This window comes from Amphibalanus amphitrite, unplaced genomic scaffold, assembly GCF_019059575.1.
Source record: "Amphibalanus amphitrite isolate SeventyFive unplaced genomic scaffold, NRLGWU_Aamphi_draft 000081F_arrow, whole genome shotgun sequence".
NCBI classification, from domain to species: Eukaryota; Metazoa; Arthropoda; class Thecostraca; order Balanomorpha; family Balanidae; genus Amphibalanus; species Amphibalanus amphitrite.
The window spans coordinates 66,281-83,150 of record NW_024881577.1 but is presented as its reverse complement, the minus strand read 5'-3'; positions in this window follow the sequence as shown (position 1 = coordinate 83,150).

Below are 16,870 nucleotides of genomic sequence, written 5' to 3'. Positions count from 1 at the left end.
ATGCAGTGGAACAAAATGGAAAATATGTCATACAATAGGAACTAAAAAAAGATGCAGCCTAGGTCGTCTAAGAAATGCGTGCAACATTGATAAAATTCTTCATTGAATGAATTCTGCAAATGCTTTTGATAAAATGTGTGGTGATTATAAGGAGACCACTTTACTATAAAATTGCTCAGGATTCCCTATCTGGACCTGTAAAAAAATCCTGACTGCACACCAACAATGAGCATTAAATCCGAAACCTCTACCAGGTACCTAGGGATAATTAAATTCTGATTCTGATTCAGGAAAATATTTCACATCATACAAATAAAAACCTTTACTATATTGAAAATGAAAATGTGATGCCGATCCAGTGACATAAGGGTCTCAAAGTATAATAATGAATTAATCTATTATAAATTTGGTGGTGACTGCCGACTGGCGTCTGGCAGCCTAGACCTTGAGGCTTGAAAGTGGCCTTCCTTTTCCGTTGACTCCGATCCTCCAGATGGAAATGATAGGTATGAAGGATCATTTTTATCTTATTTCATATGAGCCAGTCAGCAAAGTGGCTATCCTGTTTCAGCATTCACACACACAATAGTTGACTGTCAGTCTGTCATGCTATCAGTGTTGTGAAGTAACGAAGGAGTTGAGTTTTGTTGATTATAAATTGTGATGTTATGTAAAGGACTGGAAAATGAATGTGAAAACTATGGAAACATATTGGCAGAGTATTGTCACTTACTATCAGGACATATGGATAGAGAATACATTCAAATTAATAAGAAATGCCAAATATCAAGGTACTCAATCACTGATAGCAGTGGACTATCATATGTTTTAATGTCAATTATATGAAAGTTAAGGCTGAAACTACCTTTTACCTCATCATACCTAATGAAAAATTGTGTGAAGAAAACATTCACAGCCTCTTTGAAGCACTTAGACCACTAAAAAACAAAAATTTTCACATAAATATGTTGTGTCTCCTTCCTTCAAAACATCATATCGAATGGCGCCACTTTCGTCGACAGTTACTTATCTGCACGCAAATCGAGGAAAACGTGAATTGATTGATGTTTACGTGTTTCCAAATTTAAAATCACAGCATATTCAAACTTTTCAGTGTACCTTTTAACATCTAAGTATAACTAAAACGATAAAAACTTACCTTCAACACAAGGACGACGACAACCACCCGACCGGAGACGTCGCGACGAAATAAACAAACGGCGCCGCCAAATGAAAAATATTCTCCGATATGGGTAATGTGAAATTGAGTCGCAATCATTTTGGGTAGTATGAAAAATGCTCTTTCCAACAGAACCCTAGTAAAAAACGTGAATGGACAAAAAATAACTTTTATTTCGACATAAATATTGGCCTGTTTTTAAGTCATCCTGGTATGCCGTAAGATTTCGACCTATAAATTGGTGTTCCCCCAATCATTGAAGCTTGAGCAGTGAAAAATATGAAAGCCTAATCTGTTTTGCATCATTAGTGATTCTCCTAGGGTGTTGCCATTTCTCCCTAGGTGTTGCGAGTTGCTTTTGCAAAACGTGTTCCTGAAACGGCTCAATTTTTTGAGCCCTCAGCATTACGCCTATGGGAGCCTCTGACGTCACACGCTCAATATTTTGAGCGCTCAATAATTTGAGCTTTTCCCCCTTGTGTGTGGGACTGGTCCCGAGCCGCGTTTGGTGCTTGCACGCGGCATCTGAGGGCCCCCACGACGGCCTTAGAGGGCCCTTTTATGACGATCTCTGAGGGCTCCCACCTGAGGGCTTTGTCCCCTGGGGCCCTACAACGGCCACTAAGGAACCTCATGACGACCGCTGAGGGTCCCACAGAGACTCCAGGGCCCCAAGGAGACTCCAGGGGCCACGCTGGCCTCTGAGTGCCCCTATGACGGCCTCTGAGGGCCCTTACGATGATCTCTGAGGGCTCTCACGACGAACTCTGTCCCCTGGGGCCCTATAACGACCACTAAGGGCCCTCATGACGACCGCTGAGGGTCCCACAGGACTCGAGGGGCCCCACTGGCCTCTGAGGGCCTCTACGACGGTCTCTGAGGGCCCTTGTGACGGCCCTAGACCCAACTCAAGTCTGAGGGCCCATTTGGCTTCAGACGGCCCAGCGACGGCCTCTGAGGGCCTCAACACAACCAGGCTGCAGGGGCTATGCTGGCATCTGAGGGCTCTGCAACGGTCTATTGAGGGCCCTAACAACAATGGCCTCTAGCGGTCTTACCAAGGCCTCTGAGAGCCCTGCAAAGGTATCTGAGGGTCCATGAAGACCCTCAATATGGCCAAGGACCCTCATGACGACCTCTGATGATCCTCTCGAAGGCTTCTAAAGGCCCTCACAACAACTTCTGAGGACCCCAGGACGCTCCCTGAGGGGCTGAGGGCCCTGATGACGACCTCTTTGGGCCCTCACGATGGTATCTAAGACCCAACGCAAGCTCTAAAGGCCCACACTGGCGTCTGAGGGCCCCACGACGGCCTCTGAGGGCCTCGACGCAGGCAGGCTCCAGGGGCCATGCTGACCTCTGAGGGCCCTCTTGACGGCTTCTAGGGCCTAACGAAGGTTTCAAGGGCCAACGCTGGCCTCTGAAGAACCCTACGACGGCCTCGGAGGGTCTCAACTCAACGCAGGCAGGTGCCAGGAGACATGCTGGCCTCTGAGGGCCCCGCAGAGTTCAGATTCAGAGGATCCAACGACCTTTGTGGACCTTACGAAATACGAAGGTCGCCGAGAGCTCACGCAGGCTCCTGAAATTCCACACTGATTCTCAGGCCCCATGTCGGCTTGTTGAGGCACTTTATCTGCTCTTGGTACCCCGTCGCCGGCCTCTGAGAGCTCAATGTCGGAATTTATGGGGCCATGGGCCTTACACCGGCTTTTATGGCCCCTACATCGACTCTTGGGACTCATGACCCATGAAATGTGGGTCTAAGCAGCTTCTAAGAATCCCAATTCTGGTTCTAGTAGCCGCCAGCCGAATATTAGGACTCACACGCGAGCTCCTGGGACCCCGTGCATACCCCAGGGGTCTACCTGCCTCTAAGACCCCACACATACTTTCGGGGCTCAAACGCTTGCCCCTGAAGACCCCACTGAGACCCCTTTCCTCTATTCAGTCCTCCATACCGGCTCTTTAGGCTAAACATCGGCTCCTGTGGCCTCCTTCCCGGCTTTGGAGGGCCTCCATACAGGCTTTTTTGGGGTCCGATGCCGGTTTCTGAGAGCCCTCAAAAGACTTTCGAGCCTATACTGCCTTCTGAAACCTTTCAGCAACTTTCAAGGGACCAACCCTGATCAGAGGGCTCATTCAGTCTGGGGAGTCATGTAGGTCTCTGGAGGAGTCCCTACGTGGTCAATTTCCAAGGGGCTCCTAAACACGGTCTTCTTGGAACGGTCTCGTAGGGCCCTCAATGGTCCTCTGCGGATCCAGAAAAGTGGTTTGAGACGCTGCGGGTGATGGCTAGACTAAAGATTAGCCGATAAAAAAACTAGCTGCATTTGCTTCTTTATGCTTTCATTATTTGAGACAGGTAGGTACACTGCAATTTCAAACCTTTTACAGAACTTGTGTGTATGGGGATAGTTTTCCAAAATCTTCGTTTTTCATAAATCAATAATAATCACTCAAAAAAAAAAACTGAAGGGGGCCCAAAACTTCCAGAGGGGCCCCTTGAGAAAACTTTGCACCCCCATCCAAAATTACCTTCCGCCGCCACTGCTTTGACTTACCAGTCAAAGCAACAATCGCATCAAACGCAGACAACTGGCGCTATCTTTCATCTTCCAGCTATCTCAGCCGCGCCCGTCGCCGGCCCTCACTGCTCGCTCGCGCCGCGTAGACTGCGGCTCGGCCGGCTGGCTCTGAACGCCGGCCGGTGACACTGACGTCACGGCCCCTCAGGCGAGGTCAGGGCGCGAGCCACCGTTCGCCTGAGTGGCGGCCCGCGTGGCTTGCTGGCAGCCGCGGATAACAGCCGCGTTTACATAGGGATAGTTGCAAGCCTCTAGCTACGCCTGTGATGTTGCAAAACATGCCAATGACGCTTTGTAATTTACACATGTTATATATATATATATATATATATATATATATATATATTAGAGAGAGAGATAGAGAGAGAAAGGTATCAGAATTTACTTGTAAAAACACCGCTAATTATTCAGTACCTATAATGTCAAGGTTGTGAAAAACCGTTTTAACAACGTGTTGGCGACCACCAGCTGACAACGTGAACAGTCCAAGTGTTAAAATATGTCAAATTTAACGATGAAAACTGAATATGCGCATTGAAAGTCAAAGAAAATGCATTATATGGCCATATATGTCACCATGCATTATCAAAATATAATGCTGCAAGTGCGCGGTTGCTGCAACGTACCAATAAAACGTTGTCACGACGTTTTACCACGACTTTCGGACCAAACCATGGCTTCACAACGTTCAGAACGTATCTACAACGTAATTAAAACGTAATTTCGCAACTTACCGAAACACGACGTTGTGACAACGTTGTAGTAACGTTTCCTGTTAGCTGGGAATAACCGTATTAGGTCCGAAGGAATCATTAGAAAGGAGCCAAGGACGGAAGAGGCAAGGGCCAGTGACGTGGAGGCGGTCCTGATTGTCACAATCCTGTCTGTCCGCCATAGGCGCGGGAGCCGGGGGGGGGGGGGCAGTGGGGGCAGCTTGCCCCCCCCAACTCTGGGGCCGTGGGGGCGGTGCCCCCACAGCTTTGAGACGGAATACCACACTTTTTTTGCAAATGTTTTCTTTTTTGTTGAAAAAGCCAAGGGATGAAAAACAAGTGGCCTAAAACCGGTGAGAAAACTACACCATTTTCGAACCAAGTTAAGACAAATGAAGCCCAATTTAAAACTGTTGATTTTTTAATTAAAACAATCGAAAAGTGTGTTAAAACACGTGGCATTCAGCTTAAAACGACCAACACGTGATTTCGCGTGTCAGTTGTTTTAAGCTGAATGTCACGTGTTTTAACCCACTTTTCGATTGTTTTAATTCAGAAATCAACAGTTTTAAATTGGGCTTCATATGTCTTAACTTGGTTCGAAAATGGTGTAGATTTGGGGGTACCCTAGATTGATCTCTATTATGGTGTGCCCCCCCAGTCGGAAAGTAGTTCCCGCGCCCCTGCTGTCCGCTGTTGGGTGGAACTTCTCGCGGCTGAAGGGGACACTCACCGCGGTTAGCAGCAGCAGCGGCAGCGGGTGAGATCGGGTCACTGGGTCACCTCCCGAGCCAGCACCGATCAGCAAGTCCAGGGGTGATCTGCGAGCTATATGGGAGCGGGAAACCGCATTGGATTTTGGAGGACGCAATGTTCTGCATAGTGTCTTATATATAGGTATATCTAATAGGATTACATACCTATTATTTGTTCAACACACGGGCTCATTACGGACAGTATGTAGCTTGTTAAGTATGGTGGTGCCCTTATCCGACCCCTTTCTTGCATTCTTTGATTCGTTTGTCGCCCTCGCCACAGCCACCCGAGGTGAAAGTCGTGCCTTGCGGCTGTTTTACTGCGTACTTTGTTTGGTATGTCATGAGCCCACTGGTCACCCAGCTAAGCCAGCTGAGCGGTATGTATTATGCACTTGAGTTTTGACGAATACGAAGCACGCACGATATTGCGCGCATTGATCCGCTGTGCTAGCCTGGCGTGACACGCTAGCGGATTATATGTAATGACTTCGTATTGCTCCTTGACCTGACGTGACTAAGGGAATGTTGTCCTGGAAAAATGTGAAACTCGGCAACAGCTCAAACAAACCTGTCGTTAGCAAATGCGAAGGGACCTTAGAACGGACAGACGAGGGTCGGAAGGTCGCCGGTGAGGTCGTCGGTGACCGGTACCGGGGTCAAACGACCAGAACCGGCGTCTAACTGGATCCAGATCCATTTACAAGTTTATCTACCAACACCCTCTGAGGGCACAAGCGGACAAAATCAGATCTGAATGGACCGATATTGAGACAGTGAAGAAAGCAGACTTGAGAACCCAAACTTCCATTGCTGGGTCTTCCCAGCAGAGCAACAGCGCATCTAGAACTATCGAAAGAACTATCGATTGTGTCAGTCTATATGGCATCGTAGTTTTCTCGTTTTCCGGCTCCCACAGTTCCTGCATCTGGCCGGAGTCTATTGAATCACCCGTGGATCCCCAGCTAACTATGATGGGATACCGTTCTCCACGGCGTTGTGCGCGGCGGCTGCTGCTGCTGCTGTCCATCTGGACACTGCTTTATCATGGTCCGGTCTCCGCCTCCGAGGTCAAGTATCACGTCATCCCCGGTCAGATCAGCAGCTCGGTGTCACCTCTCGACTCCTGGTCAGCGGCCAGTCTGACCCAGTGTGGCATCCTCTGTCAGCGTCACGACTCCTGCTGGGGCTTCAACTTCCTCTCCGGCAGCGGCGCCTGCCAGCTGCTGCCTGCGTCTATAGAGCTGTGTGGGGCGGAGGCCGGCGACGCCCGCCTGTCCTCTGAGCCCGGCGGCGCTGTGGGCCTGCTCTGTCCGCACACCTGTCTGCAGCTGCTGCAGCTGCGGCCGGCCACCCCGGGCGGGCTGCACCAGCTGGCCGGCTGGCCGGTGCCGGTGCTCTGTGACCAGGAGCTGGACGGCGGCGGATGGACGCTGCTGCTGACGTCCGTGTCTCAGAGCTGGACCGAGGACGGCACGCTCAACCTCCTCACCGGCAGGAACCAGCAGTCGCCGACCATCAGTGGTGACTACTCCATCCTGGAGCACGGGGACTACATCCTCAGCTTCGGGACCGGCGACCGCTTCCTCTACAGGTTAGCAAACATATGACTCGTTACGTTATGGCAGTGAAACTATGAAAAACATATTTGAATTATCGCCCGGATATGGTAAGCTTTGTAGAAAGATTGGTAACTTATTTTAAAGGAAGTCCATACAATCTAGCGCTATAAATCGAGCAAAGTAGCATGTTTCGTATTATTTTCAAGCTAGATCGAATGAAAATAATATATGTACATGCAAGGCTTTTATCACTCTTCTTTTTGCTCTAGAACGGCGATTTTTATAAATTAAATTGGCTTAATTTAGCTCCTCCATCTCTCCCCGCAGACTGGAGGGTCAGGCTGAGACGGGTCGCCAGCAGTGGGGCGGCATCTGGTCCTCGCCCCGGGTCAGCTCCCTGGTTCGGTACGCCCCGGATGTCACCACCCAACTGGTGACTCGGTTCAGCGAGTGGACCACCACCACACACACTGTCGAGGACCGGCTGCCATGGATCAACGTCGGCTTCTTTACACCAGCGTACTTGGAGTATGCGCTCACCACCAGCGCCGACGGCTCCTTCTGGGGCACCCTGATCACCAGGACGGGCAAGGGACACTATAGCCACAGCCCGTGGATGAGGGTAGAGGCGCATGACTCGGGGACCGTGCTCTACTGGGTCAGAGAGAACGAGTGAAAACGAACCGCCCTGGGTTGCAATGCATATGACAAACTAATGTGTAGGTGCGGACTCACGGACCAGGAAGTAGATATTGATATAGAGAATCACGGTAAAATACCAATTCAACACGGTAAAATCACGATTCCTGTAAAATCAATGTCGTAGGTACAAGCTTTGTGTCAGTTCAGTTGCCATCATCATTTCCTCTGTGGAAACTTAATTTCTTTTTGGTGAGATACATACATGCCTTGGTGTTGGTTACTGGCCATTTTTTATCAAGGTGATTTAATTGATGATATAGGTACTCGACGCCCCTCGACGGGATCAATATGATGGTGGTAAAGGAAATGCCATACAGAAACTGAGTTTTAAGATACGGCGTAAAACTATTCCTGGCAAAGACTGTCTATTTTGGCGATGTTTAGTTTTTACCCTCTATTGCTGGCAATACATGGCAATAGCCGTTTTCACGACGGCCATCTGGCACACATTTGGTGCAGATTAGGTACAACTTTGATGTAGATTTAGTCAAATTAGTTTCACTCTGTTTCTTACAAGTTGTTAGTTTGGGTTGCACATATGCTTATAGACCTCATTTTTCAAATTATCAGAAAATATTATCGATTAACCCTCGCCGGCCGAGGGGGGGGGGGGGGGGCGGGTGCCGCCCCCATAGGGATTTTTCGCGATAGCTTCGAACATGCTGGCGATAGAGAGCTAAAACTTGGCATACCTGACCTTTGATTCAAGTCGGATCTTTTGACACCAACCGCATTTTTCGGACAGGTCAGGTCACTGACCTATGACGTCATAAGTGAACCTCTGCACGGTCTTCAGATGTCGCAACTTCGCAACGCCCTCACTGCCAGAGGAGATGTCACAGGGAAATGAACCTTGCAGGATCTAGTATCCATTATGAGTCTCACAACTTGTATACCTATCTCGGATTTTTCCTAAAGGTCATATGAGGTCAGGTCATTTTCGTGACCTCACCATTATAAGTCAATGGGGAAAAATGAAAACTGCTATTCTGGCGCCGGGAACGATCTCCAACTATCTCAAGCACACATGATCGTGATTTGATGCACTGCTTGCAAGGTTAGATGCGTCACTTTTGCAATGTTGACCTTGCGTGACATCATTTATGACGTCATCAAGGTCATATTAGTTTTTCGTCAATAACTCTTGATTAAATTGAGCTAGCGAGTCGTGAAAGCCACCAATGGACTCAGGAAGACCTGCCAGATCGAATGATATGCGACACGACATCTTTCGACCAACTTCGTGACCTGGCGATGCTGACCTGACCTTGACCTGAGGTCAACACCCTAAGTTGCCCTGACCCGAACAAAAAGTATATCATTCGACGCGCCTGAGCAAGGCGAACACGATGCTGCCAAAAGCGTGGCTCTGCTGCCGTTTTTTGCGAAGTTATTCACCAAAAACTGAACCGTACCTTGGGGCACTTGACCTGACCTCAGAGGTCACCAGTTGACCTAGGACCTTAAAATCGGGTACCAATCTCTGCGTCTCGTAACGGCGCACACGCTCGTTTTTCCGCGACGCGCTAGCTCCACCAGGGGCGAAACGGCGGGGGGGGGGGGGTCGTACCCGCCCCCCCCCCCTCTCGGCCGGCGCGTATGTAGAATACCAATAGGTCCGGCAAGGGTTAAAACACTAAAAAGTGAAATAAGTTCATGATATTAAGATATTTGTTGTAAGAGAGATTTGGTGCAGAATTGGTCAAATTAGATGCATTCGTTAGATAGCCTGTCGTGAAAACGGCTAATATGATCCAGTTACATACATACGATAGTGTATTAAATGGTGAAATAGTGTAATAAATAATAAATTTTCCGTCGTGAAAACGGCTAATATAATCCGGCTACATACATACCTACCATAGTGTAATAAATGGTGAAATAGTGTAATAAAAAAATGAATTATTTATTAGGTAAACCATGCACATACCTACCGTTCAGCCACATACTTCTGTTCAGCGCATAACGAGTTATGTGACGATATATCAAATAAATGTCGAACTTGGTTGTGGGGCTGCTTAGGCTGCCTCAATTGAATCGCCTCTGCGTAGGAAGAACGCTTATCGGCGCTAATGATGCTGCAGCGATAACTCACGCGTTTTGCCGCGCTACGCGGCTGCCGTCACCAGCGCGGCGGTCACGGAGCCGAACGACACTTCGCCACGCACGGTCGTGACTCGGCCCTGCAATTGAAGGTATGTGACTGTGTAGCATGTAGTTAATGCTCACACGCAATGTTACGCAACCGGGGCCCATAAATTCATGTCAGCATGTACGTAGGTACATAGATAATGTAATAACTAATACGGTCTTGGGTAGTGTATACCAGGGGTGTATACTTCCGCCAATATATACTGCATATAGTGCGGAGGTATGTACATATGTAGGTACCTACTTAGTTTTGATTACTGCTGTCACATGTTGTTAGGTACGATGATAGCAAAATTTATCAAAGCAGACCTTTTAATTTAACAATGATGAAGAATAAATCAAAAGATCGTAATTGTGCGCATTACTTTCACTAATCAGCTTTCTAGACCGAACGCTAATAAAACCGTAGTCGGTCCAAAGGACGCAAAGACGTTTCCAATTCATGGGACCACCGGGCCTCCTAAAGTGGGTCTCAAATCCTTCAGAAATCGAAAGCCGTCTGAGGAGATAGCTATTACAACGGTTTATAGGCCCTCGAGGCTCAGTCTGGGAGTTTCATGAGGCTCATGAAGTTCATTGGTAGTAGGTATGTTCCATGCTTAGGAAGCAGCAACAGTGATCAGGATTTGTGAGAGCTCGCACGTAAAACGTAATGACTATTGATGCATTTAATTTTTGAGCTAGCCCTAGAAAGCCCAAAGTCAGGGCAGCCACCTTTTAGTTATATTTGTTTGCCGATGAAATCCATTTACGCGTGCCAGCAAAAAAGTCGTGCCCTGTCTTCCATGGGTGTAACTTTGTATACTTTCGAGGTCCCATGTGGGACCCCAATGCGAACATTTGGGACCCCAATTGTCATTTTGGGACCCCAATAGTGGAGGCCCCCGAGACGCACCAGCTACTTTGCAAACGGAGGTCCGATGTTCATATAAAAGGTTCTCTATTTAAATAGGAGGCCCCTTGGACAAATCGGAGGCCCTGTTGGACAAATAGGAGGCCCCCTGAACAAGTAGGAGGCCCCCTGAACAAGGAGGCCCCCCGGAAAACAGGAGGCCCCCTGGAGAAATAGGAGGCTCTCTGGACAAGCAGGAGGCCTCCTGGACAAATAGGAGGCCCTAGACAAATCAGAGGCCCCTAGACAAATAGTAAGCCCCATGGACAAATAGGAGGCCCTCTGTACAAAAAAGCCCCCTGAACAAACAGGAGGCCCCATGGACAAGTAGGAGGCCCTCTGTACAAATAGGAGGCCCCCTGCAAAAATAGGAGGCCCCCTGGACAAATAGGAGGTCCTAGACCTAGACAAACAGGAGACCCCTTTCACAAAAGGAGGCCCCCTGGACAAATAGGAGGCCCCATGGACAAGTACGAGGCCCTCTGTACAAATAGGAGGCCCCCTGCAAAAATAGGAGGCCCCCTGGACAAATAGAAGGTCCTAGACCTAGACAAACAGGAGGCCCCTTTCACAAAAGGAGGCCCTCTGGACAAATAGGAGGGCCTTTTCACAAAAGGAGGCCCCCTGGACAATTAGGAGGCCCCCTGAACAAGAAGGAGGCCCCATGGATAAATAGGAGGCCCCCTAAAAATAGGAGCCCTCTGGATAAATAGGAGGCCGCTTGGAAAATAAGAGGCTACTTTAACCAATAGGAGGCCCCCTGGACAAATAGGAGGCCCCCTGAACACGTAGGAGGCACGCTGGACAAATAGGAGCCCTCTTGGGCAAAGAGGCCCCCTAGAAAAATAGCAGGTCCCTTGGACAAATAGGAGGCCCCCTGGACAAATAGGGGACCTCGTGAACAAATAGGAGGCTCCATGGACAAGTAGGAGCTAGAGGCCCTCTGTACGAATAGGAGGCCCCCTGGACAAATACAAGGCTCCCTTAACAAAAAGGAGTCCCTTAAAAAAGGAGGCCCCGGGGCAAGTAGGAGACCCTTGGACAAATAGGAGGCCCCTGCACAAATATGAGACTCCTAGTCGAATAAAAGACCCCTGGATAAATAGGAGGCCCCTGGACAAATAGGAGGCCCCTGAACACGTAGGAGGCCCCCTAGATAAAGAGGAAGCCCCTGGAAAATAGAAGCCCCCTGGATAAATAGGGGACCTTCTGGAGAAACAGGAGGCCTCCTGGACAAATAGGAGGCCCCATAGACGAATAGGAGGCCGCTTGGACAAATAGGAGGCGCCGTTAACCAATAGGAGGCCCCCTAGACAAACAGGAGGCCCTCTGTAACAGTAGGAGGCTCTCTGTACGTACAAGAGACCGACGCTCGACCTGTAGAAGCTTAGCTGTATGTACACTAGGAGGCTCTCTGTGCAAGTAGTCGAAGTAGGAGGCTCTCTGTACTGTACCTACAATTACAAATAAGAGGCCCCCTGGGCAACTTAGATGCAACACAAATCGGAGGTCACCTATAAAAAGCGGGACTCTGTTGGAATACCTGATTTAATAAATTATTTTTCTGATATTCAAATTACTTAGATAAGTAATCCTCGTCCGCACATGGGGGGGGGGGGGGCAGTGGCTGCCACACCCAACCCCCCCCCCGCCCTAGGTAGTTTTTCTGCTCTGCACTAAACATTTTGATTGCTAGAAGTCGGATGTTTCATATAGCTGCTGCTCTATCCTTTTTTAGCGTCCACTGAAAATTTCAAGTTTCTGTGGTTTTTGGTTTCGGAGATATGACCTTATTCTTCAGGTAATGTCATAACCCAAATGACAAATACCCAATATCTTGCGTTGGCGTTGGGTCTTGTGAGCTTTTGACACCTTGATTTCGGCCTTTTTTGTCAGTCTTACCTCCCACCTATCATGGAACATGTTGTTCAATGATGTAGAGATGCCAGGGTCAGGGTCAAGGTCAACCTAGGTCGTCTAAAAATATTGCGTTTTAGGCAAGCTGAATTTACTTTCGTGAAGTTTCTTTGACTGTATTTTTGGTAAAAGCTTCTCAGTTCATGATCTCATGTAATATGGGCACATTCACAATCGGTGCACACATCAGTATACACACAGACACACACAGACATACAAACACATGTCATTGACCTTGAGCTAACTTGACCTGAAATGACCACAGCCAGCAAAAACCTAGTCGGATAGTGTGACAAAGAGGTTCTAGCTGGCTTGGCACCACAATACGGCAGCGTCATCGGTATATGATGTGCAGCGCACGTGATATTCCAAGCTTTTACTAAACATACAGTCAAAGAAATTTCACGAAAAGTAAATTCAGCTTGCCTAAAGCGCAATAATTTTAGATGACCTAGGTTGACCTTGACCCTGACCCTGACATCTGTACATCGCAGAACAACATGTTCAATGATAGGTGGGAGGTAAGACTGGCAAAAAAGCCGAAATCAGCGTGTCAAAAGCTCACAAGGCCCATAGCCATCGCAAGATATTGGGTATTCGTCATTTAGGACATGACATGACCTGAAGAACAAGGTCATATCTTCAAACCCAAAAGCCACAGAAACTTGAAACTTTCAATGGACGCTGAGAAAAGATAGAAAAGCAGCTATACAAAAAAATCAGGTTTCTAGCTTTAAAAATGTTAAGTGTAGAGCAGAAAAAACTAACTTGGGGGTGGCGACCCTCCCCCAGGTGCGGGCGAAGGTTAACCCGCGCCCTGATGGGGGGGGGGCATTTTGGCCCCCCTGTGGTTTTCTTAAATAGCGCAAAAACGGCGGCGCGCAGCGCCGCCAAATTTTGGGTACACTCGTGGGCAGATTGATGTTCTACAACTCTTTATCCACCGGGTTCCTATGGCTCAGCATTGGCAGCAGCCGCCTGGTACCGGTAGACTGTGCCGCTTCACTTACTTGTCAAGCGGCACAGCCTAGCCACACCGTATGACACCGGTCTGGGTCGGTGTCTGGAAGGTGATGTGGGCCGCCTGTGACGTCAGCGCAGCGGTGAGGGCCGAGCCCGGAGGCATGGCTCGGGTCGGCGCGGCGCGGCGGCTGGCGAGGGCTGGGGAGTGAGGCGGGATGGAAGCATGGACCATCGCGCGGCTTGGCGAGCGTAGTTAACTTTCGCGTCTCCATTTGCCAATTATTCTACCTATCAACTGCGCTAAAGCATTTGTTAAAATTTCCTATGCCCAAGACAGCGCCTATCATTTACTTGCTATGCGACTATGCGTATTACGACGCACTTAAGCATGGCAATGGGACAGCCGATAGAACTTATGTCACACGTGCATCGAGGTGAGGAGCTATATTTTGTATAACATATTAGTATTGAGGCCTTAATTGAGCAGATTGGTGTCTATTGTTTCGCACGGCAATCGTCTAGAGACGTGGAAACTAGGGGTTATGGGTATAGTGCGGCAGCCAACGCCCCACTTTAAAGCGATTATTACTGTTGCTCTAATATGTGGTTGCAGCCGCCAATAGCAAACCGTTCCAACTAGGAGCAAAAAAGGCGGACGCTCAGGAGGGTTCGAACCGGGCTTCCCCACCCGCCAGCTTACGATACGAACGTTCATCCACTGAGCTACCGAGAATGGTCCCCAGCGGCACAAAACAAAATGACATTCACCCGCTGACCGCCAATGACAGTTTTGTGACATTTGATCCCGTTTGACCGCGGCGGGGTGGCCGCTGGTCTCGGTAGCTCAGTGGATGCACGCTAGAGTCGTAGGGTGACCGGTTGGAGAAGCCCGGTTCGAACCGTCCCAGGTGCGCGAATTATTTGCTCCTAGTTAGACCGGTTTGCTATTGGTGGCTGCGATCACACATTAGAGGAACAGTGAGATTCGCTTAAAGTTCGGGCGTTGGCTGCCGCGCTATCCAAAAACTGCAGTTCCCACGCCTCTGGACGATTGCTGTGCAAAATAATAGACACCAATGAGCTCAATCAAGGCCTTAATACTTATCTGTTATAAACAATGCAGCTCCGCAACTCGATGCACGTGTGATATAAATTTTATCGGCTGTCCCAATGCTACGTTAAAGTGTGTCGCAATGCACATGGCAAGTATGATGATAAGCGCTGTCTTGAGCATAGGATATTTTAACAAATGCTTTAGCGCAATTGTTAGGTAGAATAATTGGAGCCTTGAGACGCGAAAGTTAACTACACTCGCTCAGCCGCGCGATGGTCCATGCTCCCACCCCGCCGCCCTCCCCAGCCCTCGCCAGCCGCCGCGCCGCGCCGACCCGAGCCATGCCTCCGGGCTCGGCCCTCACCGCTGCGCTGACGTCACAGGCGGCCCACATCGCCTTCCAGCCACCGACCCAGACCGGTGTCATACGGTGTGGGTAGGCTGTGCCGCTTGACAAGTAAGTGAAGCGGCACAGTCTATCGGTACCAGGCGGCTGCTGCCAATGCTGAGCCATAGGAACCCGGTGAATAAAGAGTTGTAGAACATCAATCTGCCCACGAGTGTACCTTATCGGGCATCAATTTGACACCTTCACACAAAATTTTAAGTCACAGGTCACCTCAGGTCAGGAGTTATTGAGGTCAAACTGAGGTCATGTTCGAGTAAAAATGAGCAAAAAACATGACATCTTGAAACGCTCACCAATTCTACAGTTAACAAGCAATTTTGAAGTTCTTTATGTGGTTGTGTAGAGAAAAGACGGCGCTACAAAACTGGTATCTCGGATTTTCGAAATTTCGGGATTTTGACCCCAAAAATAAAAAAATGATTTTTTTAGAAAAACTCAAAAAATTTCCATTTTTTTCGAATTTCGAAAAAAAACCGGAATATATGTGATAGTCCCTGCGCTCTTCGATATACATACCAAATTTTAAATCGATACCTCTTTTTTGGCCAAGTTATAGCGAAAAAACTGTTAAAAATTGATGACGTCAATTTTTTAACTCAATTTTTAGCAATTCTAGACCTCGTAGCGCAAAACGGAGACCACCATTGAACTCCCCGTGACGAGCTTCATCGAATCGATACCCATTTTATGCAAAAATATCAACTTTGAAATTTGACCTAATTTGACCTGACCTTGACCTGACCTTGACCTGACCTTGACCAAAACGTGACCTAAGCTGGCCCTAAAGTCTGTCTGACCCACATAATCGCATTTGTCATGTAAAATGGACCATAAAACATGTATCACACGACACTTTCATATTGTGACACCCCAGTGACCTGACCTCTGTGACCTGACCTGGTATCAGTGACCTCAAATAGCAAAATATGTGTTTGAAGATCATTTCCCCATCGATGATTTTCAATGAAATGCATTTTACTCGATTTTACAACGCATTTCTTGAAATGCCTGTAAACGGTGAAAATTCGACCTTTGACCTGACCTGTGACGTCATCGGTTTGACCGAGGTCAATGAAATTGGGTCACAAGGTAGTTCCCCGTTAGGGCTATCCAACACCGTTTACCGCTTGTCGCTATGTTGCGTGGTTCTCGAGATCTGAGGGGGGGCCAAAATGGTCCCCCCATCAGACCGCGTTGCTCGGCAGATCCCATCTGGGCGCGGGTTAACCCTCACACTTTCTGGGGTCGGCTTACGGCTAGATTCCTTGCGCAATGCTGTGCCGTTAATTTTTTTTCTATAATAAAGGCATTGTGTTTTATTGTCAAAAGTGAAAAAGCCAGAAATTTTCGTCGATTTCGGATGCCGCGGGGGATATTTACATACAATGTCACCCTGCTGGCCTGAATCCACCAGTAGGGTCAGGTGACCTACCATTTCTTTATCAATATTAAAAAAAAAATCATGGCATCAGAGCTGTGACGAAAAATAAGTCCTAAATCCGATAAGAAAACTGGATTTGGGGGTACCCCAGGTTTGGCTTCTGAGCCTCTGGTCCCCCAATGAAAATTTCTTAGAGGAGGCCCTGGCGTGGTTCGTAAATTACCGCTTCCGCAATTGGAGGCCCCTAATTGCTTGGAGGCCCCCACTAAATGGAGGCCCCCTTGGACGTTTGGGACCCCAATGGTGATGTCAAAGTTTCACCCATGCTGTCTTCCTCTGGCAAAATGCTGACGACAATTTGGTAGCAACCGTTCGGGGTTCGGGCGAATGGCCGGCGCAGCACGAACACACGTGGGCCACCCGGGCTTGCCCGCCGAGCCCGCCGTGCCCGGCTATAGCCCAGCACAGTTCGTGGCCTGAAAGTTCGGTTCGAATGGTATACGGAAACAGTATACGGCCCTGCAGGTATTAAGTGGTTGGTTGCCATCATCACAATAATCGATCTGCATTGATGAATACGTCTAATGCCTGCTGAAAACCATT